The 21,564-nt window shown below is 41.9% G+C and overlaps 1 protein-coding gene across 1 annotated transcript in view; it reads left to right on the forward strand.

The window, feature by feature from the left end:
* Positions 1-21,564, forward strand: part of prex1 (phosphatidylinositol-3,4,5-trisphosphate-dependent Rac exchange factor 1) — a 199,186-nt gene that overhangs the window by 36,525 nt on the left and 141,097 nt on the right. The gene's annotated exons all lie outside the window — the stretch shown is intronic.

A 21,564-nucleotide genomic window follows, 5' to 3' on the forward strand; every position in this document is an offset into this window, starting at 1 on the left:
CGGTACCAAATGTGGGAGCCATTAATATTGTGAGAAGCTTTGCAAGTAACAACAAGAGTTTGGGCGTGTAGATGGCTAATTAACTTCAATGTAGCAAATGTGAGGTGGTGTATTTTGGTTAGAGGAATAAGGGATTAAGAGCCTAGATAGGGTAGGGTAGAGGAGAATGGGATTGGGGGAGGAATGCATATAATCTTTAATGATTAAAAGCAGCCATGTAAGGTGACAAGAGGATTAAAAAATGAAAACAAAGCACTGAAGTTCATTGTTCAGAGAAAAATAATTGAACGGCAAGGAGTTTGTGCAAAAGTTATGCAGGTCTTGGTTTGACTACACTTGGGGTACTGGGAATAGAGTTTTGATCTTCATTGTAGAGAAGGTGTAAAAAATGAACAGCAATGAAGCTTATAACCATCATGGAAGATTGATCAGATGATGTTTTAAAAAAGTTTTTACTCCATTCTTAAAGTTACAAAGGCATTACCCAAAATGGACTAGGCAAGCCCAAATCTATTCCTTGCTTGTTCCTAAAACCTATTTCAAAATCCTATTGAATCCAATTCAAGGTCCCCACAAAGGAGACAAATGAGATCCAAGCTGACAAGATGAGGCGGCACCGTGGGCTTGATCAGACACTTGATCTTAGCCAAAAAACTGAGACCTCACCGAGAAAAGCAAAGACAGATTGTGATCTGACAGAGAACTTTAAAATGAGATGAGTTTGATCGAGTAGAGACACAAAGTGTTTCCACTTGAGCCAAAATTAGAGAGTTGGGAAAAGGTGAATGAAATGGCTTGTGTGAGGCAAAAACACTGCTTTGTATTATTTGAGCCATTTATTCAGGTTTCTAGGTGTCCAGATCACCACCAATCTGCCCTGATCCCCCCTATGCCGACATTATAGTTAAGAAAGCCCACTAACGCCTCTACTTTCTCAGAAGATTAAGGGAATTAGGCATGTCAGCTATGACTCTCACCAACTTTTACAGATGAATCACAGAAAGCACTCTTTCTGATCATATCTTGGTATGGCTCCTGCTCTGCCCAAGACCATAAGAAACTACAAGAGGTCGTGAATGTAGCCCAATCCATCACGTGAACCAGCCTTCCATCCATTGAATCTGTCTTCACTTTCTGCTGCCTCGGCAAAGCGGCCAGCCTAATTAAGGACTCCACGCATCATGGACATTCTCTCTTCCACCTTCTTCCGTCAGGAAAGGGATATAAAAGTCTGAGGTCATGTATCAACCGACCCAAGAACAGCTTCTTCCCTGCTGCCATCAGATTTTTGTATAGTGCACAAGAAACAATGCTTCTCACTGTTTGCTGATAGATGTGACAATAATACATCAAATCTAAATGTTGTCGGTTACTGTGTTGTAATCGCAACATACTCAATTCGTACTGACGAAATGACGCTTTCTTTCTGGAAGCTTCAGATGAAGCAAAATACAGCTATTAATTTCAGAGGAAGCATATGCTGTTTTGTGAGCAATTAAAATTAGTTTGAAATTATGACATTGGGCTGGATTTTTCTGCTGTTCACGCTGGCCGGATTTTCTGGTCTTGCCACAGTGAGTAGAGATTTGGTTGAGGCAGCGGAACGTAAGTGCAAAATTTCGGCCAATGTATTTCAAAATAGGAACAATTGTCATGTGAATTCTTAGTCAAGTTTAAAAAGAAGAGCCTGTTTTAGCTCCAAAATGATTTTCACATGTCCTCTGTTAAATCTGATTTGCAAATTTAACCCGTATAAAAGATGGTGTGTACTCACTCCTTGCATTTCACAGAGTCTTCGAAAAATGCAACACTAATGTTAATTGAATGCCATGAAATAGGACTTTAATTCTGTTAAAGACAGCCTGATTAGATAGATTTGTTATTTTCAACATTTTCTCCTATTCATTCATGCATGTGTATATGTGCCAACATTCATTCATGATTAGAAACATGGGAAATTTGGCCAAATTTTAACTCTGAATGGACAGTTCCCTTTTCACTGTAATGGTGTGAATAAATAACCCATCTCTTGGCATCTGCTTGTGCATTTTTTTTTTCCTGATATATTATTGTTCTGCTGACAGAAGTTGAGTTTTTATTGATTTTTTTTTCTGCCCAGATATGATATTGTTTTTTGGGGATTTTATGTCTACCTGTGCAGATGTCTAAATTGCCTTCCTTGTGATTTAGTGGGGGGAAAGGGAAGCCGAGTGAAAAGAGGAAATTATCCAACACTTCCTGGTGATTATAAGGAGGGCAGCGAGCTTTGTTTGTGATTTCTGGCTGCTAAGGGCGATTTTGGAATTGCTTTTGTTTGAATTTGAAATAGTTAAATTTGAAGTTTTAAGATGTTCATGCTCTGGCACAATATTTACTGACACACCTTGAGTTATTATCTAACCATCTCAGTTGTGCCCCTACTTTACGCTAAGAAGTAATTGCTGTTCCTTTCAAGAAAAGATATCTGATCTTGTCAGCATATACTGTGAAGCTCTTTAACCACAGACTGACTTTAACTTGTATCTTGTTGACTCGTACCTTGTTGAAATTCTGTTATTTAAACTCAAATCTTTTAAAAATTGAATTCTGCCACTTTGCGTCCTAAATTTTTGCGGTACAATTGTGTACATTCCCTCTTTTCCTGCTGATGGCACAAGCTGCAATGCACCTTTGGACCTTTTACTACATTATGGGTGCCGTATGAATGCAAGTTGTTACTATTATGGACAGGGTAAATGATCCACTGGAACTGCTATGCTCAAGTTATTGCTTGTGAGACCGAGTCCAACCATTTTGTCCCACAACCTGGTCATGTTTCAACTCCTATTTCTTAATCATTGGTTTGTCCTGTTTGTATTGTGCAGGGTTGTTTGTATGTCTTAAATTCAGTAGGTCTCAGGAAGTGACTCTGAATCTTGTTTGGCTGAACATTACTGTTAATTGATAACACACAGTGCAATTTTTAGAATTTCGAGCCAAATTAGGAACCATGCAGTAAGTCCCCATTTTATGTTGGTCAGCCTTCACTTGTTTCATGTTAAAGTTGCTTCTGTTTCAGAAGCATTTCCCCGACCTAAGTTGCAGTTTCTGCTTTATAGTCATTATTTGTCCTTGTCTTCCCTGCGTTGATGTCCATTTTCTTTGCATGCACGTGATCATGCATCATCACTGCCATCTGTCTGCACTGGCACCTGCATCATTGTCACCCATTGCCATTGGGCTGTATACCTGTTGATTCCCTTCATGTAACATTGGGTCCTGTGACCCAATTGACGCTGTTGCTATGGAGGCTGGTGCATTGTATTTGAAACAACATCCAATTTAAAAAAAAGCATCAGAAGCTAGAGATTTCTTTCAAGCAAAGAGTTGGGTTTAAACTTTGACACTTCAAATATGCCTTCTATGGGTATGACTTCTAAATTATTTTTACACTTGAGGCAGAAATACCCAGTAAGTGCTGATAGTGTGCCTAATGCTGCAAAGGAAGAAGAAAAACCATTAGCCTAACAGCAAAATTATAAAAACACCTTGGGACTGGTGATATCTAATTGGAACTTGTACAGGATTTATTTTATATTTAGTGATGCACGGTATTTCAACTTGTACGTTTCTTAATTCCAGCTTTAACATTGATTCCTTTGTGAACCCTAAATTTCCACGAATGCAGCCACAGCTTAAAATGAGGACTTGATGCAATCGTATATGATGCTTCTATGACAGTGCAGTTAGATGAAAAAATGTATTTGCATAATGCTTCCAACTTGTGTTAGAAGCAATGTCGTTCCACCCAGGTGACATGGTGCATGCTATATAATTGGGTATAGAAATTGAATTGTGTGAAAACAGTAAGTGTGAACAAAATCTTCTCCTAATCTGGCTTTGCACAATGGCTATTCAAGCATGGCTTAAAAAAAAGCTGTCTGTCAAATGCTGAGTAGACAAGACCTCATTTACCGGCCTGAGATGATTGAAAAATTCCCTTCAGTTTACTTTGATAAAAACAAAATGCTATGGATGCTGGAATCTGAAACAAAAACGAAAAATGCTAGAAAATCTTTGCATGTCTGACAGCATCTGTGCAGAGAGAATAGAGCCAATGTTTCACATCTGGATGGTCCTTCTCGAAATGTTGGCTCTATATTTTCTCTCCGCAGACGCTGTCAGACCTGCTGAGATTTTCCAGCTTTTCCTGTTTTTGCTTCAGTTTAATTCCTCAACTTATCAAGTTTATTTGATCAAATTTGCTGGGAAGTGATCACTGGGCATCTCATTTTGTGATGGCCTGCAGGACGTACTTTGCTTAGCCGTATCTTGCCTCCCTCAGGAAAGGAGGTTTTTGCTTAAACATTTCACTTATAGTTTCTTTATGCTGCATCAACCATTTTTAAGTTCTGAGTGATAATTGCCCCAAACTCTCTTAACTTGCCCCAGATGAAGATAGAATCATAGAATCCTACAGTGTAGAAAAGGCCATTTGGCCCATCGAGTCTGCACTGACCACAATCCCACCCAAGCCCTATCCGCATAACCCTAGCCAGTCCCCCGGCTACATGGCCAATCCACCTAACCCGCACATCTTTGGACTGTGGGAGGAAACTGGAGCACCCGGAGGAAACCCATGCAAACACGGGGAGAATGTGCAAACTCCACACAGACAGTGACCCAAGCCGGATCCCTGGCACTGTAAGGCAGCAGTGCTAACCATTGTGCCCCAGTACCGCCCATTAAACATGACTAGAAATATACCAAATGGAAGTTTGGACTTGGCTTAAAAACAATAGAAAAGCTGGCATTGGTACCAACAGCTGGGTTTATCAAATAATGCTTGATGGTCGGGGCTTTTATTTTGACAAGATGTAAATTTCTAAATCAGCAAAGTGAGAGTATGAGTGCTCTGGCTGATTAATTTCACAATCCACTCTGTTGTTCAGCAGTTATTTCTGTCAGCATCTGAATAGGAGATCTGCCAATGTTATTCTTACACTAAACCTCAAGTGTCATTGTAGGGCTGAAGAGCTTTGAAAGCCATGTGCTCAGGATTGGCATCACATCAGCTGAATTAGAACTGCCCGTAGCCTGCTTTCTTGGTTCAAGAAATGGATTTCTTTATTTTGTCACTGGGTGATCTATTGGAAGGCAATTATTTAGTACACTCACACTCATCAGGCTAATTGGCCACAGATGTGAGCATATTGTAGCCTGTTGGTACCAAAGGATAATGCTCTATCTATAACATTTTTAACAATTCCATCCAATCCAGACGCAATGACTGGTGAATTATAGTAACATTGAATTTGAATCCTTTTGTGGGGGTGGGGTGGTAAGAGAGGAAACACTTTTTTATTCTTTGAAGGGATGTACATATTGCTGACTGGGCAAGCTCTTATTGCCCATCTCTATTGCTCTGGAGAAGGTGGTGCTAAGCTGCTTTCTTTGTCTACTGCAGTCCATATGCTATAGGTACACTGACAGTACTGTTAGGAAGGTAGTTTCAGGATTTTGACCGAGCGACAGTGAAGGAACAGCATTATCATTTCAGGATTGTGTATAGCTTGGAGGAGAACCTCCAGGTAGCGGTGTCCCCATGTATCTGCTGCCCTCCTCCTTCTAGGGAGTGGAGGTTGCAAGTTTGGGAGGTGTTGTCGAAGGAGCTTTGGTGAGTTGCTGCAGTTCATTTTGAAGATGGCGCCCACAGCTGTCATTGGTGGTGGGGAGAGTAAAGGTGGTTCCAGTCTTTGTCTTGAATGGTGTCGAGCCTCTTGATTGTTGTTGGAACTGCATTCACCCAGGAAACCGAAGAATATTCCATCACATTCCTGGCTCATGCCTTGTAGATGATGGACAGACTTTAGGGAGACAGGATGTGCATTATTCACAGCAGAACACTGTGCTCCTAAAGCTGCAATATTTTCTGGTTGGTCCAGTTCTGTACCTTGTCAATGATAACCCCTACCAGGATGTTGATAGTGGAGGATTCAGTGATGGTAATGCCATTGAGTGTGAAGGGGAAATGTTTAGATTCTCTCTTATTGGACATGATCATTGCTTGGCATTTAGTGTGTGGCACAAATACAACTTGCCAGTTAGCGGCTCAAGCCTAACTGGGCTATTGTTCCTTTTAACTATGGTCTCAAATGTATAATTGTAAATGAGAGCAATTTTCGAAGATAACTACCAATTGAAATGTTGGTTTCCATGTCGTTCCTATCTATCTAAATGATGTGGCTATAATGTGATTTGCTAAATTTAGTATTTTATCATGTTTTTACTGTTGGCCTGGAACATAAGAACATAAGAAATAGGAGCAGGAGTAGGCCATCTAGCCCTTCGAGCCTGCCTCGCCATTCAATAAGATCATGGCTGATCTGAAGTGGATCAGTTCCACTTTCCCGTTTTCTCCCCATAACCCTTAATTCCCTTGTCTGTCAAAAACCTATCTACCCGTGACTTAAATATATTTAGCGAGGTAGCCTCCACCACTTCAACGGGCAGAGAATTCCAGAGATTCACCACCCTTTGAGTGAAGAAGTTCCTCCTCAACTCTGATCTAAACTGCCCCCCTTCTTATTTTGAGGCTGTGCCCTCTAGTCCTGCTATCCTTTCTAAGCGGGAAGAATCTTTCTAACTCAAGTATGAATAAGACTTCATACTTGATTTTTTTAAAAAAAATCTACTCTATAGCTGTTGCATGTAGAGGGCCACATCTGAAATTACTTTGAACATTCGGAGCTCATTTCCTAGTTGGTGTGGGTTATAATTTGGAGCTCGGGTAAATTAACAGCGGCATGGACTTTGTGATCAGCAGCAACACCTTTTGACTAGAAACTGAACAAGGATCCCCATAAACACCATGGCTGCATGTGCAAGACAGAGAGGCTGCTCGGCAATGAATAGTCCTGAGCCCTAGAAGTCACCGCATCATTTAATAAACTCTAGCGACAGTCTGATAGAATACTTGCTGCTCACTTGAGTTGATGTATCCACAACAACACTGAAAAGTTTAACAGTTCAGTTTAGTGCCACGGGGCTCATTGTTAACCCACTTTGACCACTGGAACAAAGACTGCAGTGTGTATGATCTATAGGATGCAGAGCAGGAACTTATAAAGTTAATTTGGTACATCTCTTTTGTGACCCTGGAGAAGAAAAATGCTGTGAAAAGACTCTTTAATCTTGACTTTGCCCTGCATACCCTTCTGACTTGAGCACTTACTGCTTTGTCTTTACTGATCGCGAGTGAAAAGTTTGGAATTCTCTCTAACGTTACTATAGGATTAGCTGAAAAACAATGGTCCATGCAGGAAGCTCATTAGAAGCAAAGAATCACTACAGGGTGGAGGGAGGCCATTCGGCCCATTGAGCCTGCACCAATGACTATCCCACCCAGGCCCTATCCCTGTAACCTAATGTATTTACCCTGCTAATCTCCCTGACTCTAGGGGGGAATTTACCATGGCCAGTCCACCTAACCTGAGTATCTTTGAACTGTGGGAGGAAACTGGAGCACCCAGAGAAAACCCACGCAGACACTGGGAGAACGTGCAAACTCCACACACCTAGTCACCCAAGGCTGGAATCGAACCCGGGTCTCTGGCACCACTCTGAGTCACTAACAGCAGATAATGAATGTGACCAGGCCCTGTCACACAATCCCACGAACAAATTTGAAAAAAAACAAGTTGGTGTAAAAGATTTGGTTAAGTTCTTGTACATTCTCATTCTGATTTAAACAGTCATGTGGCTTTAATCTGGCTCTGTCTCACCTGAGAGCTCGTCAGTGCTTATTTCTGAAGATTGGAGAAGTGAGTGTGAGGGTGTGTATGAGGATCACATTATGGAGTTGATAGCAAAAGTTAATTTTTTAGGTTTATTTTTGGGATAGATCACTAATGCAAAATCAAGAGAATATCTATGGCACAGTCAACAATTGTAATGGATACTAAAGATGTCTAAAATCTTTATTTAAGATAAAGATAATACTGGCAAAACAGTCACTATGTTATATAAGTGAACACTGGTGGCAATGTTTCCTCACAGCGAGATCATAAAATGCTAGTGCAAGCGGTTGATGATGTGTCCATTTACTTTTGGTGTTTGGCTATAGGAATATACCTGCAGGGACACCTCAACAACTCCCATATTGTTTAAATTTTTTTAAAAATTTCTTCCTGAAAAGGAAGATGGAACATCAGTTTAACTTCTCTTCCGAAGGATAATATCCATAATGCTGTTAACACTTATCGGGCAGTATGGTGGCATAGTGGTTAGCACTGCTGCCTCACAGGGACCCGGGTTCGATTCCCGGCTTGGCCTCACAGTACCAGGGACCCGGGTTCGACTCCTGGCTTGGATCACTGTCTGTGTGGAGTTTGCACGTTCTCCCCGTTTCTGCGTGTGTTTCCCCCGTGTGCTCCGGTTTTCTCTCTCAATCCAAAGATGTGCATGTTAGGTTGATTGGCCACATTAAATTGACCATAGATTTGGGGAGTGGGGCGGGTGCGGTAGCAGGATAACTACATAGAATAGATGGGATTGTGGTCGATGCAGGCTCGATGGGCTGAATGGCCTCCTTCTGTACTGCAGGTGTTCTGTGGCTTCTGTGACTTAATCATCTGACTTGGGAAGGGCTTGAACCTGCAACCTTTCATTCAATTGGCAGGATTATGTGAAGCTGATAATATTAGATATGAAAAGTGTCCTCAGTTTTGTTCGTTGTGAATTTATATTAATTGTTGGGAATTAAGTGCTTGTCCCAAATTCTTCCTTGTGAGTTTAGAGTAATATTGCTGATTTGGCACTAGTTAATGCTTATCACCTTGGCTTCACTAACTCATTAGATGCTGTAGGTACATGAGAGACTCCCATCTTACCAGTTTCAAACCCTGGCTCATTTTGAAGTACTCACCCACCCTACACCCTGCCCTAAATTGTGCCAAGTCTACTGCAGACCTATTACAAATCTAAATGAATTTACAGAACTTTAGTTCCTCCTATAATACTGCAGTTTAACATGGAATGATTTTTTCACATTCTTCTGTAGAAATGTAAAAAATGGAAAGTTTTCTGGCTGTTAATGCTGAGGGAATATTTAGAACATGGTGGTAATGTCAGCAAACAGGATGTGGTAGTCATGCAAAGAACTTTGCAAAGCCTTATATCTGTTTTAGTTCTGTATTTTATCTCAAAGCTTTTTTTTCTGTTGAATGTTTTTGTGCTACAGTCTGATATTACTTTTGTCTGCTTCACCAAAATGATCTTGCTGAAAATGATGGTATGAAGTGCTCATTCTTTTCTTAGACCACAAGACGTAAGAGCAGAATTAGGCCACTCAGCCCATTGGGTCTGCTCTGCCATTCAATCATGGCTGATACTTTTCTTACCCCCATTCTCCTGCATTTTTTCCATAACCCCTGACCCCTTTATTAATCAAGAATTAATCATTTTGGATGACCTACATTTACTGGGCTGTTTAAATAAATTCTCCTGGACCTTGCTCACCAACATGACAGGAGATTGGATAAGTTGATACTTTCAATAGGATTAGTCACTCTCAAAAGAAATGTGAATGCAAATTGAAGTAAAATTAACTTTTTCTTAAAAACCAAAAAAATGTGAGGTGTGATGGTTTTCAGTGAGATCCTTTTGTGCACTGCCAGATGAGATGGTAAGTTATTAATGGGCAATGCTACTCAGTACCAAGGAAATCCCCTTATCTAAGGAAAGATATGCTGGCATTGGGAACAGTCCATAGAAGGTTCAGTAGATTGATCCTGAGGGATTCTCTTAAGGAGAGAGATTGAGTAGGTTGGGCCTGTACACATTGCACTTCAGAAGAATGAGTACCATCGTTATTGAGACATATAGGATTCTCAGGTGACTTGACAGTATAGATGCTGAGAATCTAGGACCAGAGGGCATTTATGACAAATAAGGAAGAATTTATTTTCTCAGAGGGGAGTGAATCTGTGGAGTTCGTTACCGCAAAGTGCTGCGAAGGCTGGATTGTTACGTATATTCAAGGCTGCGATAGATTTTTAATCAGTAAGGAAATCAAGGGTTATGGGGCAGGAAAGTGGAGTTGAGGATTATCATGTCAGATAAATTGTGATCTCCTTGAATGGTGGAGCAGACACATTGGGCCCAATAACCAACTTCTGCTCCACCATCTTATGGTCAGTGCGATGGCTAAGGGGAAAGAAAAATCTGCCACCGTGTGAATGGGTTCAGTTCACCCGGTGCTGGCACCAAGAAATACGATGGTAATCACAGTTGCTGTCTTATAGATTCTCATTGTTGGCATCACTATTGAAACCACATTGATGCTCAGAATTCTGCTACATTCAGTATTCTGGCATTGCATATTGTGAAACAAAAGTTTATCTTGAACTTAGAATATAGTGTTAGCAACAGCAAAATCCCAAATAGATTCATTTGGATTTCCACTTTTCCCTTTTGACGTAAGATTTTGTGGTGTTTTAATGTGTTTTCAGATTGAGGAACCATGTTGGTCAGATGTAGTTTTGTGACTTTCTTTGCAGTGGAAGTTGTTTTGGATATTGTCATACTTTTTGTTTTAAAGCTTTTAATGCTAGTACTAGCAAATGAGGTAACATCTCTGAGTTCTCTTTTAAATGTTAGCTTAGCCCTTTCATGTTTCGTGTTGAGTTAAATCTTCCAGCCATTTACCAATACTATAATGCCTTCGGTACTCTGTTTCAAAGTTTTCTTGGAGACAAATACTGAAGCGGATGTTGGCAATGCAGTTAGCCTGGAGTGTTGGAGTTCCACAATTTAGTAAAGGAATAGGAGAATGCAGGTCTGTTTTCAATATTTACCTCTGTTCCATATCCATACCCTGCCAAGGCAGTAACTTGTGCTTCTTCCAATATGTGAGAAGGGCTTTGACTCCACTCGCTGCATCAGGACCCTGAGGACGTCCCAGTGCACGCACGTTTGGGAGATTGAAACATCCAGGGTGGAATTTTCCGATCCCACCCTGGAATCGTAGGGGTGGGACAGGACCATGCAGAGGTCCTCAGGTGGGATTTTCCAGTCTTGGAGTGAGCATGGCTGGAAAATCTCATCCCTAATTTCTGGTTTTAGCCTACATGGACTGCTCTGCAGTACAACAGTGGGGACGAATAACTTGAACCACGGATACTTGGGCTCTTTGCCCTACACCTTGCACTGATTTACATGATTTGCTTAGAGCTTTTCAAAGCAGGTGTAAAGCCTGTAGGACAGTGTAACTCTTAAGTAAATCAGTTGGAGTGTCAAAGCACATTGGCAATCACAGGAGCCCTGGCAATGTACATCCCCAGTGCCCCTCCCTAAAAGCCCTATGATATTCAACCTCACTCTCCCCATCTCCCAAAGTCCAGCCCAAACCCACCCTTACCTCTTCCTGTTCACCCCCTTCCTCAACCCTGCTTTCTGTTTGGCCGACGTCGGAAGAGTCAACATTATTGGGGAGTGGAGTGTTGCGGGGGGGGGAGCGGTAAAGAGGGCGAATCATGTATTTTCATGAGATATCCTTGCAGCTCTAATGGAGCTAGCATCAGAAGGTGCAAAGGCTCCAGCATAAAATAGTATGTGGGCACATGAAATCACTAACACTGATGCTGCCAAATAGACCTGGGCCAGTATATAGCTTAAAAGAGAGCCAGGCTGCCAAAGCTTTGTGGTCTTGCACACATCAGGACAAATGCAAGAATGCCAAATTTCACATGATCGCAACAACTTGTACTACAGGCGAAAAGGGTGCTGATTGGTTGGCAAGTTAACTCCGTTTGGCTGAGGCAATCTATTCCTCATTCAGCAATATTCAAGTTCTGCATAATGACCACTCGTGGTTATGATATTGTCTTAGTGAGAATTCTATTTTTCTTTTCCTAGAGGCTGGATTATTTCTGAATTTAACAAGCAAATGGAAAACTGTCAACATCATGTTGGTCAACAGTTGGAAGAGCAGTGAGCGTTGTACACCTCTGCACTCCTCTTAGTATAAAACATGAATACTTTGGCAAGGCATTCTGTGGGCTGAGGGTCAAGTGGTAGTTCTACTTGACAGTAGAAATTAAATTGCATTTTTGAACACATTATCTATAATTCGTTCCCAGTTTAAATGCAGCTACTCTGGAAGATGACTATTTCTGGGAAATGAATTTATCATACTGTAGAAGTTTAAACGAGTGCCTGGCAGTTATTTTTGTTAAGAGATTGCATGGGCTATGTAATTTCCTAGCCGCCTTGTACATATAGTTTCTGCCAGTATGTTGGAATAAGTGGTATCCACCCTCTAAATTTCTATCTGTTCAGATGTCACAGCATTGCTAACTGCTGTCCAATGCAGATTAACTCAATTTACAATTGGTGTACTTGGCCATTTCAGAAAAATGCCTCTGTTTCCAATTTCTTAGCTTCTGCTCGAGGTGAAATGTGAAAGGGAGGACTGTTCAAATTAGGGAATGGAAATTGTAAACACCTAAGGAAAAGTTCTGCACAGTGGCTCCGCTTGGCTATGTGCTGTCATTTTGATTTAAGAGGTCAAATTGAATAACTAATCCAACTGGATGAGATGCAAAATAATTTTAGGCTACATATACTGTCCCCACTTCCTCTCCTTACATTCCTTGACCTCCATTTCTTAATGGGGAATTTTGGAAGCTTAAATTCCACCTGTGGATAGGTACATTCAAACTTGCTATGGCTCTTAGTGTTTATTCTGGCCATTGGGCATATGTTTGGAGAAGCCTTGGATTAATAATTGTCAAGGGGGGGCAGGGGGTGGACTGTGCTGATGGTCTGAAGGCAGCTGTACTAGAATATATTTGTTTGTCCCAAACAATATCAACTTAATGACTTATTTCTTAGCTACCCCAGCCCTCCCATGAATGACCAGAAATACAGCAAAGGTTGTAAGGGACACCTTTTGGGGTGTGCAGAATCCTCACCCCACTGGAAGCTCCCTGTTAACACTGCCTCAGTAAAAGAGCACCCCCCCAAACACTCTGTGCTGTCCCAACTTTCTTTACAAGATTTACAAATACATAGTAATCTAACTTCACCATACGTCCCAGCACTTGATGTTTGAATTACCTGCACACTGGGTTTTCATGCTACCCACAGGGGCTGCTAAGTCTCCCTGTATTATACGTGATCATGGTAAATTGGCCTCCTTTGATTTTGGTGTGGCCTATTCCATCCTGCTCTTGCTTTCCCATTTTCCCTGGCCCACTGTTGTTGTTGTCCTTCGTTTATTGACGTACACTCAGATTCCAATGGATTGTGCATGCAGCATTTGGAGATATTATTCATTGGAATGAAGACTCAATGTGTTAGCCAATGACTTGATTTGTTATTGTCAAATATATTGGGATACAGTGGCAAATATTATTTCCTGTGCACTATACAGACAAAACATACCTTTCATAGAGTGCACTGGGGAGAAGGAAAGCAAAGGATGCAGAATATAGTGTTATAGTCATATCTAGGGTGTAGAGAAATATCAAAGTTTAAAAGAGTTAAAGTCCAGTTTTAAAAGCACAGAATGAGAGTAAAAGATAGGATTAGAGGGTGTGCTGGGGGCAGCATGCCTTGCTCCAGCATCACCATTAGAAGTGTGTAACTCGGCAACCAGTAACTCAAAAGCACCGTGTTTACTTTCCTGACACCCCTGATTCTCCGCAGTTGTTTCTGTTAATTCCCATCAAACATTGGAATTTCTACCTCCTCAAAATTGGTAAGACTGAAAGAGTTTGTTTTCGCTGCTTTCAGGCACTTCAATTCCGACCTGGTCTCTCTGCTTGTTCACTGAGGCAGAAACTGAGTGGCTATCTTTCACCTCCAAAACCCTCCTGCATGTTTTTCCTCAGCAGTTTTTGAGTCCATCTTCTAGTTTTAAAAGTTGTGGTTCCTTCCTAGAGTTCAGTTTTGCCATTTTGCTTTGAAAGTACATCTGAAGGTCGAGGAGGTGCAAGAGGTCACACATTTGCTCCTATTCCTCGATTACTTGTGCTTCTGCACTTTACGTGCCACAGTTGAAACCTCACTATTCACTCATTTGGTTGCAATACAAGAAATCTACACGCTTGCACTGAATTCAGAGAACACAAATTCAGAAAACACCATGAGAAATCGAGAAATTGAATTAATAATTTTTTTAAATGTAGAAAAAGATATGGTACATGAAGTTGTCAGGTGTTCAAAAATTACAGCTGTTTTGCTTGCGTCTCTTGAGGGAGGAAAGCTGTGATCTTTACCCGGCCTGTATGTGAATCCAATCTGTGTCTACGTGGTTGGCACTCAGCTACCCTCTGAGTTGGCTGAACAAACTACTCTGTTGTATCAAATAATGAACTGGCATTCCAGTGACATCCACCTTCTGAAAATTTAAATCATTTGTATGATTGCTGCATCCCTTTTGGTATACATACCGGATAATTTGTCTTTGCCTGTACCATTGTGCATGCATGTCCCATCTCAAGTAAACTGTTTACTCCCAAGTTTAAAGAGAACAGAACAAATCATTGAAGTTGTCCCATTTCTCAGTTACTCAGAGTGAGCAAAGAATTGCTAGTTGACTTTAGGTGGAGAATGCTAATGTCTATCTCATTAGAATTTTACACCTCATTATGTCTTGTCTGAATGCTTGTTTTTGAAAGTGCATGTTTCTGTGTAACATCTTGAAAATCTTTCCTGTAAAAAATGATTAAATATGCTAAAGTGTATTGCTCTAATTTGTCCTGAACACTCCCGTGCTTAGTGATGTGTGCATATCCTATTTCTCCTGGAACCCCACTGGTGACTAATTCCCAAACTTATTGTCTTCAAAATGCTAATTCTTTTTCAATAATTCTTTTTGCTGCCTTGCATAGCTCTGCATCTGCAGTCTTGTCTAATTGTTTCCGCTCTTAATCCTGTTCTGTTGATTCTGGTCCTCTGTTCCTCTTGCCGTCACCTGTTGAAGGAACACTCTTCAGTTCACCATATCCCAGGCCTCTGCCAAACCTTGCCACCTTCAAAAGTCTCATCAAATCGCTACAGTACAGAAGGAGGCCATTCGGCCCATCAAGTCTGAACCGATCACAATCCCACTCAGGCCCTATTCCTGTAACCCTCATCTATGCTGCTAATTCCCTTGACACTCGGCTCAATTTAGCATGGCCAATCAATCTAATCCACTTATCTTTGGATTGCCCACGCAGACACGGAGAAAGTGCAAACCCCACAAGGACAGGGACCCAAGGCTGGGATCGAACCTGTGTCTCTGGCGCTGTGAGGCAGCAGTGCTAACACTGTGCCACCATGATCACTTTTGTTAACTGACTCCACTTTGCATCTGATTTTCTATCTTTTCAATGCCGTCTTTTCAATGCACCAAGATTGGTGGAACGGCAAATTGTGCAGAGGGTGTGGAAAGTCTGCAGAAGGATTTAGATAGGCTGGGCGAATGGGCCAGGAACTGGCAAATGGAATTTAATGTTGGCAAGTGTGAAGTTGTCCACTTTGGTAGGAATAATGGTAGGAAGGACTATTACTTACATGGCGAAAAACTGCAGCATGCAACGGTGCAGAGGGACCTCGGGGTCCTTGTGCATGAGTCGCAAAAACCCAGCCTGCAGGTGCAGCAGGTGGTCAGGAAAGCGAAAGGGATGCTGGCCTTCATAGCGAGGGGGATTGAATATAAAAGTAGGGAGGTCTTGTTGCAGCTGTATAGGGCACTGGTGAGGCCGCAGCTGGAGTACTGTGTGCAGTTTTGGTCGCCGCACTTACGTAAGGATATTTTGGCCTTGGAGGGAGTGCAGAGGAGGTTTACTAGGCTGATACCGGAGTTGAGGGGGTTGAACTATGAGGAGAGGCTGAATAAACTAGGCTTGTACTCGTTAGAGTTTAGAAGAATGAGGGGAGATCTCATTGAGACATATAAGATGATGAATGGGATGGATAGGATAGAGGTGGAGAGGCTCTTCCTGCTCAGAAAGGACAGTAGGACTAGAGGGCACAGCCTCAAGATAAAGGGGGGACGGTTTAGAACAGAGTTGAGGAGGAACTTCTTCACTCAAAGGGTGGTGAATCTCTGGAATTCTCTGCCCGTTGAAGTGGTGGAGGCTGCCTCGCTAAATATATTTAAGACGCGGGTTGATAGGTTTTTGATAGGCAAGGGGATTAAGGGTTATGGGGAGAGGGCGGGAATGTGGAACTGAGACACGACAGATCAGCCATGATCTTATTGAATGGCGGGGCAGGCTCGAAGGGCTAGATGGCCTACTCCTGCTCCTATTTCTTATGTTCTTATGTTCCTCAGCCTTCCCAAGTACAGCAATGAAGTTGTTGTGTATTGTTCAAGTCATTGCTGCGGAAATATTTTGAGAAAATCATTTTTGTAAATGGGTGTTGGGGGTATCTTCTTTTTCTCTTGAGTGGCATTGCATTTTCTAACTTCATGTTTACTGGGTTTAAAAACTGCTCTAAATTGAAGGATGCAATGTTCCTTGCTACTGGAATTTGTGTTTGAGCCTTTGAAAAAGTTAATTAAAAACTGACTTAATTGTAGCAATGAAGTCTTGCCTGATTTAATTATACAGCTTCAAGATTGACCAAGCACCACATCATGTCCTTGCAATGAAAGCTTATCCTCAATTAACCCATCTTTCTGCTGGGAGGAGCAATGATCTTGGGTCAAAAACAGCTCCAGGACCTTTCAAAGCCAAATTTGTGACTTGCTAACTGGTGATTTGAAAAATATGGCTAGCATAATGCCCATCTGCCTTGAGGGTAGTATTTATTTGTGCAATATGAGGAATCAGTTGTCTGATGATGTCTAAGTTTAGTGATTGACCACATTCAGATCTGAATTCGAGGTGGCACAATTAGGAGCTTAAGTGTATTGGTTTTTTAATGCACAAGAGATGCTGAACATGCAGAAAATTATCAATTTAGATGGGACATCTTCATAAGATGCGTCATTTGTTGATGGCTTTGAAGACCAGTGCTTGAGAGGCAGGTTCTGTGGCAGACACCAGACATAAATCACATGGGTTGTTTTTGATATTGTTGCCAAACTGCTCTAGCCTCTGCTTGGTTGTGGGTGTGAACGGCAGCACACAGGAAGTGTTGCCATTTCCCTCTTTCAGCAGCTGATGTCTCCCAGATATGACACGAGATGTTGAGGGCTTGCAAGAATCTGATGTGGAGCCTTGGGCACCCCAGTGGTTCTCTGGCTCTGGCTACCTCACCAGACAGAAGTCCTCGAGTATGTGGCCATCTTCCATCCTGCTGATGTGCCCAATCCACCTCTGCTTGCTTAGTGCCAACATACTTGGCAGCTCTATCTTTTGAGAGAACTGCTGTATTTTGATTTTTGGCTTGCCAGAAGATACTCATACTGTGCTGCAGAGAGTGAAGATGGAAATTATTGAACTGCTTTTCTTGGTAGTTGTGGATTACCTATGTTTCATAGCCATTCAGCAAGGCACTGAGGACACCACCAACTTGAACTGAAGGGTCAGCTTGATGTTGTCTCCCCTGTGCTTTGCAAGCAATGCATGCTTTACAGTGCATGCATTGAGCTTTACACCAAGGGACAGGTTACTTGTTAGTCACTGTGGACCCAAGGGAACAGAATTTGCTGGGCAGTTTCAGTGGGATCTTATTTACTGTGATCAGGGGAGACTTCCTGGGCAGAGAGGCAACTCTTTGTCCCATGATCATAGTTCAGTCTCCGAGGTTTAGTGACCAGGAATTTGGCAACAAGCACTTATCTTTATGTAGCACCTTTTTACTGTTATAAACCTTCCGGAGGCATCTCGTATGCCAGACCGAAGGAAATAGTTGGGAAGATGTAAGAGCAACAAGTAGATGGTCAAAGCGGTAAGTTTTAAGGGGTGTCTCAAGAGAAGAAATTGAGATCGAGGTTTAGGGGGAAAATTCCTGAACTTAGGGATTTGAAGGCATGGCTACTAATGCGGAGTAATTAAAATCGTCAACACAGAGGATTGTGGGGCTTGTGTAAATGACAGAGATGAGTCATTGGCTAGGCGCAGATTGGACAAGGTGAGTCAGTAAAGGGATTTGAAAACACGGCATGAGAATTTTAAAATCTGATTCTTGTTTGACAATAAGCAATGGCAGGTGAAGTAACTTGGTGTGAGTTAGGACATGGGCAGCAGAGTTTTAGGCCATCTTAGGTTTACGGTGATAAAACATTGGAGGCTGGTCAGGCATGTCCTGGAATAATTGGGTCCAGAGCAGGAATGAAGGACTGTTTGACCAGCAGAGGAACTGAGGCAAGGATCAAATTGAGTGATTAATGGAAAGGTGGAAATTGGCAATCTTAGCAATGGTGTGATGTGAAGTCAGAAGTTTATCCCTTGTCGGGTATGACATGAAGGTTGCAAACTGTCTGAGTTCAACCTCATAGTTGCTGGGGTGAAGGATTGAGTCCATTTTGTTGTGGAGATGGAAGATCATGACTTCCACTCTCTATTTAATTGAAGTAAACTTCTGCTCATGCAATATTCAATCCCTGAGCAGTTTTACCATTTAAGGCTCTAAGCAGTTAAGAGAGGGAGAGCTAGTGCGGAAACTGATGCTTTTTTTTGTATGATGTCATTGAGTGATAGTATGCAAGTGTGAAATGAGGAAGTTAAGAGTCAACCCTGGGGAAACCAGACAAAATTCGCATTATCAGGAAGTGAAGAATTGTAAATGATTCTTGGCCACAACTCGTTGTAAATGGAACCAACCAGTTGGAAGGTGATAGAGAGAGAGAGACATTAGAGGATGGTGTGGCAAACCATGTCCAAGTTTGTCGATGAGTTTGAGAAAGATAAGGAGGGATGGTTTATTCTTGTTACAGTCACATGGCATATTAGAATGTCATTTGTGACTTGGCTACGAGCTGTTTCATTACCGCGGCAAGGATAGAAATCTCATTGGAGAGATTGAAACAGAAAAGATAGCTGTGGATTGAGGAAGAGAATACACTTTTGTGGATTTGGGATAGTAAAAGGATGTTGGATAATAGTTTGGTGAGTTGAGGGTTGTGTTTTTGAGGAGGAGTTTGATGTCGGCTGGTTTGAAAGAGAAGGGGACAACTGGCGAAGAGAGAACTGTTATATTGGTTAACGTGGAAGGCCTGAAACAACTTTGGGGCAGTCTATTTTGTGGGAGTAAAATGAAGAGAGCAGGAGATGCGTGTCGTAGATAAGGCTCGCATGGAAAAGGCATCATTGGAGTTAGGAGAGAAAGGTATTGGTTCCAGTGTAGGGCAGGGAACCTAAGAGGAAATTTAGCCTGGTGTGTCAGAGAAAGGAGGGAAATGGCAGAGGAAGCTGATTAAATGGCCTTGGTCCCTGTGACAAAGAAACCTGTTTGTTGTTCATATTTGCTGGCGTTGAAGGTGCAGGTGACAGGATGAAAGGGATTTGAGTCACTTTACACTTGGGGTAAAAAAAAACAAGTGGCTTTCTTGCATAATATTCACAAATTTTGGCATGAGTGGAGGACCTAGCAGTGAAAGACTATAAGCCTGCTGTCCACCACATCCTTGCAATTCTGTGCTGCTTGGACTTATAGGAGTGGAGACAAGGCTAATAATGAGAGAACAAGGTGAGAGAGTGCAATTGTTTTATTGAGAAGTGAGGTCTCAAAGGTGGAAGTGAGGGTATATTTGAGCAAATCCATTAGCTGTAGAAACATTGTAGCCAGCAGGAAGCTAAAAGAACTGGAAGCCTGACACTAGTTAGCTGGATGGTTTTTTTTGTTAAAGTGGGTATGACCTGTTAAAAGTTAAAGGTGGGACAGGAGCTTTGTGGATTCTACATTTTCAGATTAATCTCTGCAACCAATTTGAGGGACCACAATATTTTTAGAGTTGGGAAGCGAGGTGTTCCTGGGTTGATAATGGGATCTATTCTGCATTTTTGTTTACGACCCTTTGTGCCAAACCTGACCCTGAAATTAGAGCTTCTGACCACACAACTATGAAACTTGACCCCTTATCTGCCAATGGAAAAACTAATTCATCCCATTTGTTACCTCGCAACTTAAATATTCCAAAGCATTCCTGGCTGGTTGCCCATATTCTGCATCCCATAAACCTGAAGACATCTGAAACTTTACTGCCTGAGTTTTAGCTCGCAGCCAGTCCTGTTTACCCTTCACTCCTGTGCTCTTCTCCTTAATCTTAGCAATCCCCTCCAATCTCACAGCCCATTGAGATATCTGCATTCATCTCTGAGCAAGACTGCAAGAAACTACAAAGGTTCATGAATGTTGCCCAGTCCGTCACACAAACCAGCCTCCTCTCTATTGACTCTGTCTACACTTCCCCCACCTCGAAAAAGCAGCCAGCATAATCAAGGACCCAGGACATACTCTGTTTAGTCAGGAAAAAGATACGAAAGTCTGAGATCACGTACCATCAAGAACAGCTTCTTCCCTGCTGCCATCAGACTTTTGAATGGACCTATCATATATTAAGCTGATCTTTCTCTACACTCTAGCTATGACTGTAACACGATATTCTGCACCCTCTCTTCTCCTTTTCCTCTATGTATTGCATGAACGATATGCTTTGCATAGCATGCAAGAAGCAATACTTTACACTGGTATATCAATACATGTGACAATAATAAATTGAATCTAATTCTGGCCTCTGGAGCATCCCTGATTTTCATCCCTCCTCAATTGGTGGCTGGGCCATCAGTTGCTTAGGTCCAAAGCACTGGAATATGCTTCCTACACCTCTCTGATTCTCCACCTTTCCCTTTCTTTCTCAAGATACTCCTGCCTCTTCAGTCAGGCTTTTGACCATGTACTCCGATATTGCTATATTGCTCAGTAACTAACTTTGCTTTATACCGCTTCTGTGAAGTACCTTATTATTGCATTAAATGCACTTTATAAGATAGTCATGCTTTTATATAGCTCGTTCCACAGTTACTATGTGCTTTATAGCCAATTAAGTACCTTAGAATTGTCATGGAAGAAACAGCAAAGTTGATAGTCAATTTGTACACAGCAAACTTTCTCAAACTGCAAGGTGAAAAGCAGGTAATCTGGTTTTATGATGTTGATTTGAGAGGTAAATGTTACCCAGGACACTGGGATAAAACTCCCCTGGTCGTCTTTGAAATGATGCCTTGGGATCTTGTACGTCCATCTGAAAGGCAGATGGAGCATCAGTTTAATGTCTCATCTGAAAGACAGTGCAGTACTCTGTCAATTGGAGTGTTAGCTTTGATCTTTGACCTGGAATGAGACTTAAACCCAGGAACCTTCTGAGCCTGAGATGAGGATACCACCAACTGAAACTATAGAGTTTGTTGTTCCTTCCAAACTTCTCCCGGGAAGTAGCACTGAGCTGAAGGGGTGAGAAGAGAATCTATTGTGCTCGTCAGTTTATGATTGGCTATCCTGTCCTCTTCAGTCAGCAATTCTACAGGATTACAGGGCCCAAATGATTTGTGATTATACGGAGATGGGTTCTGAGAGGGGAAGCGTTTCTAAGATACCACTGAAACTCGCAGGCACAGACTGTCAGAAGGTGGGTGGAAGTTT

The sequence above is a fragment of the Carcharhinus amblyrhynchos genome, chromosome 16 (assembly GCF_965287045.1).
Source record: "Carcharhinus amblyrhynchos chromosome 16, sCarAmb.v2.hapA, whole genome shotgun sequence".
NCBI lineage: Eukaryota > Metazoa > Chordata > Chondrichthyes > Carcharhiniformes > Carcharhinidae > Carcharhinus > Carcharhinus amblyrhynchos.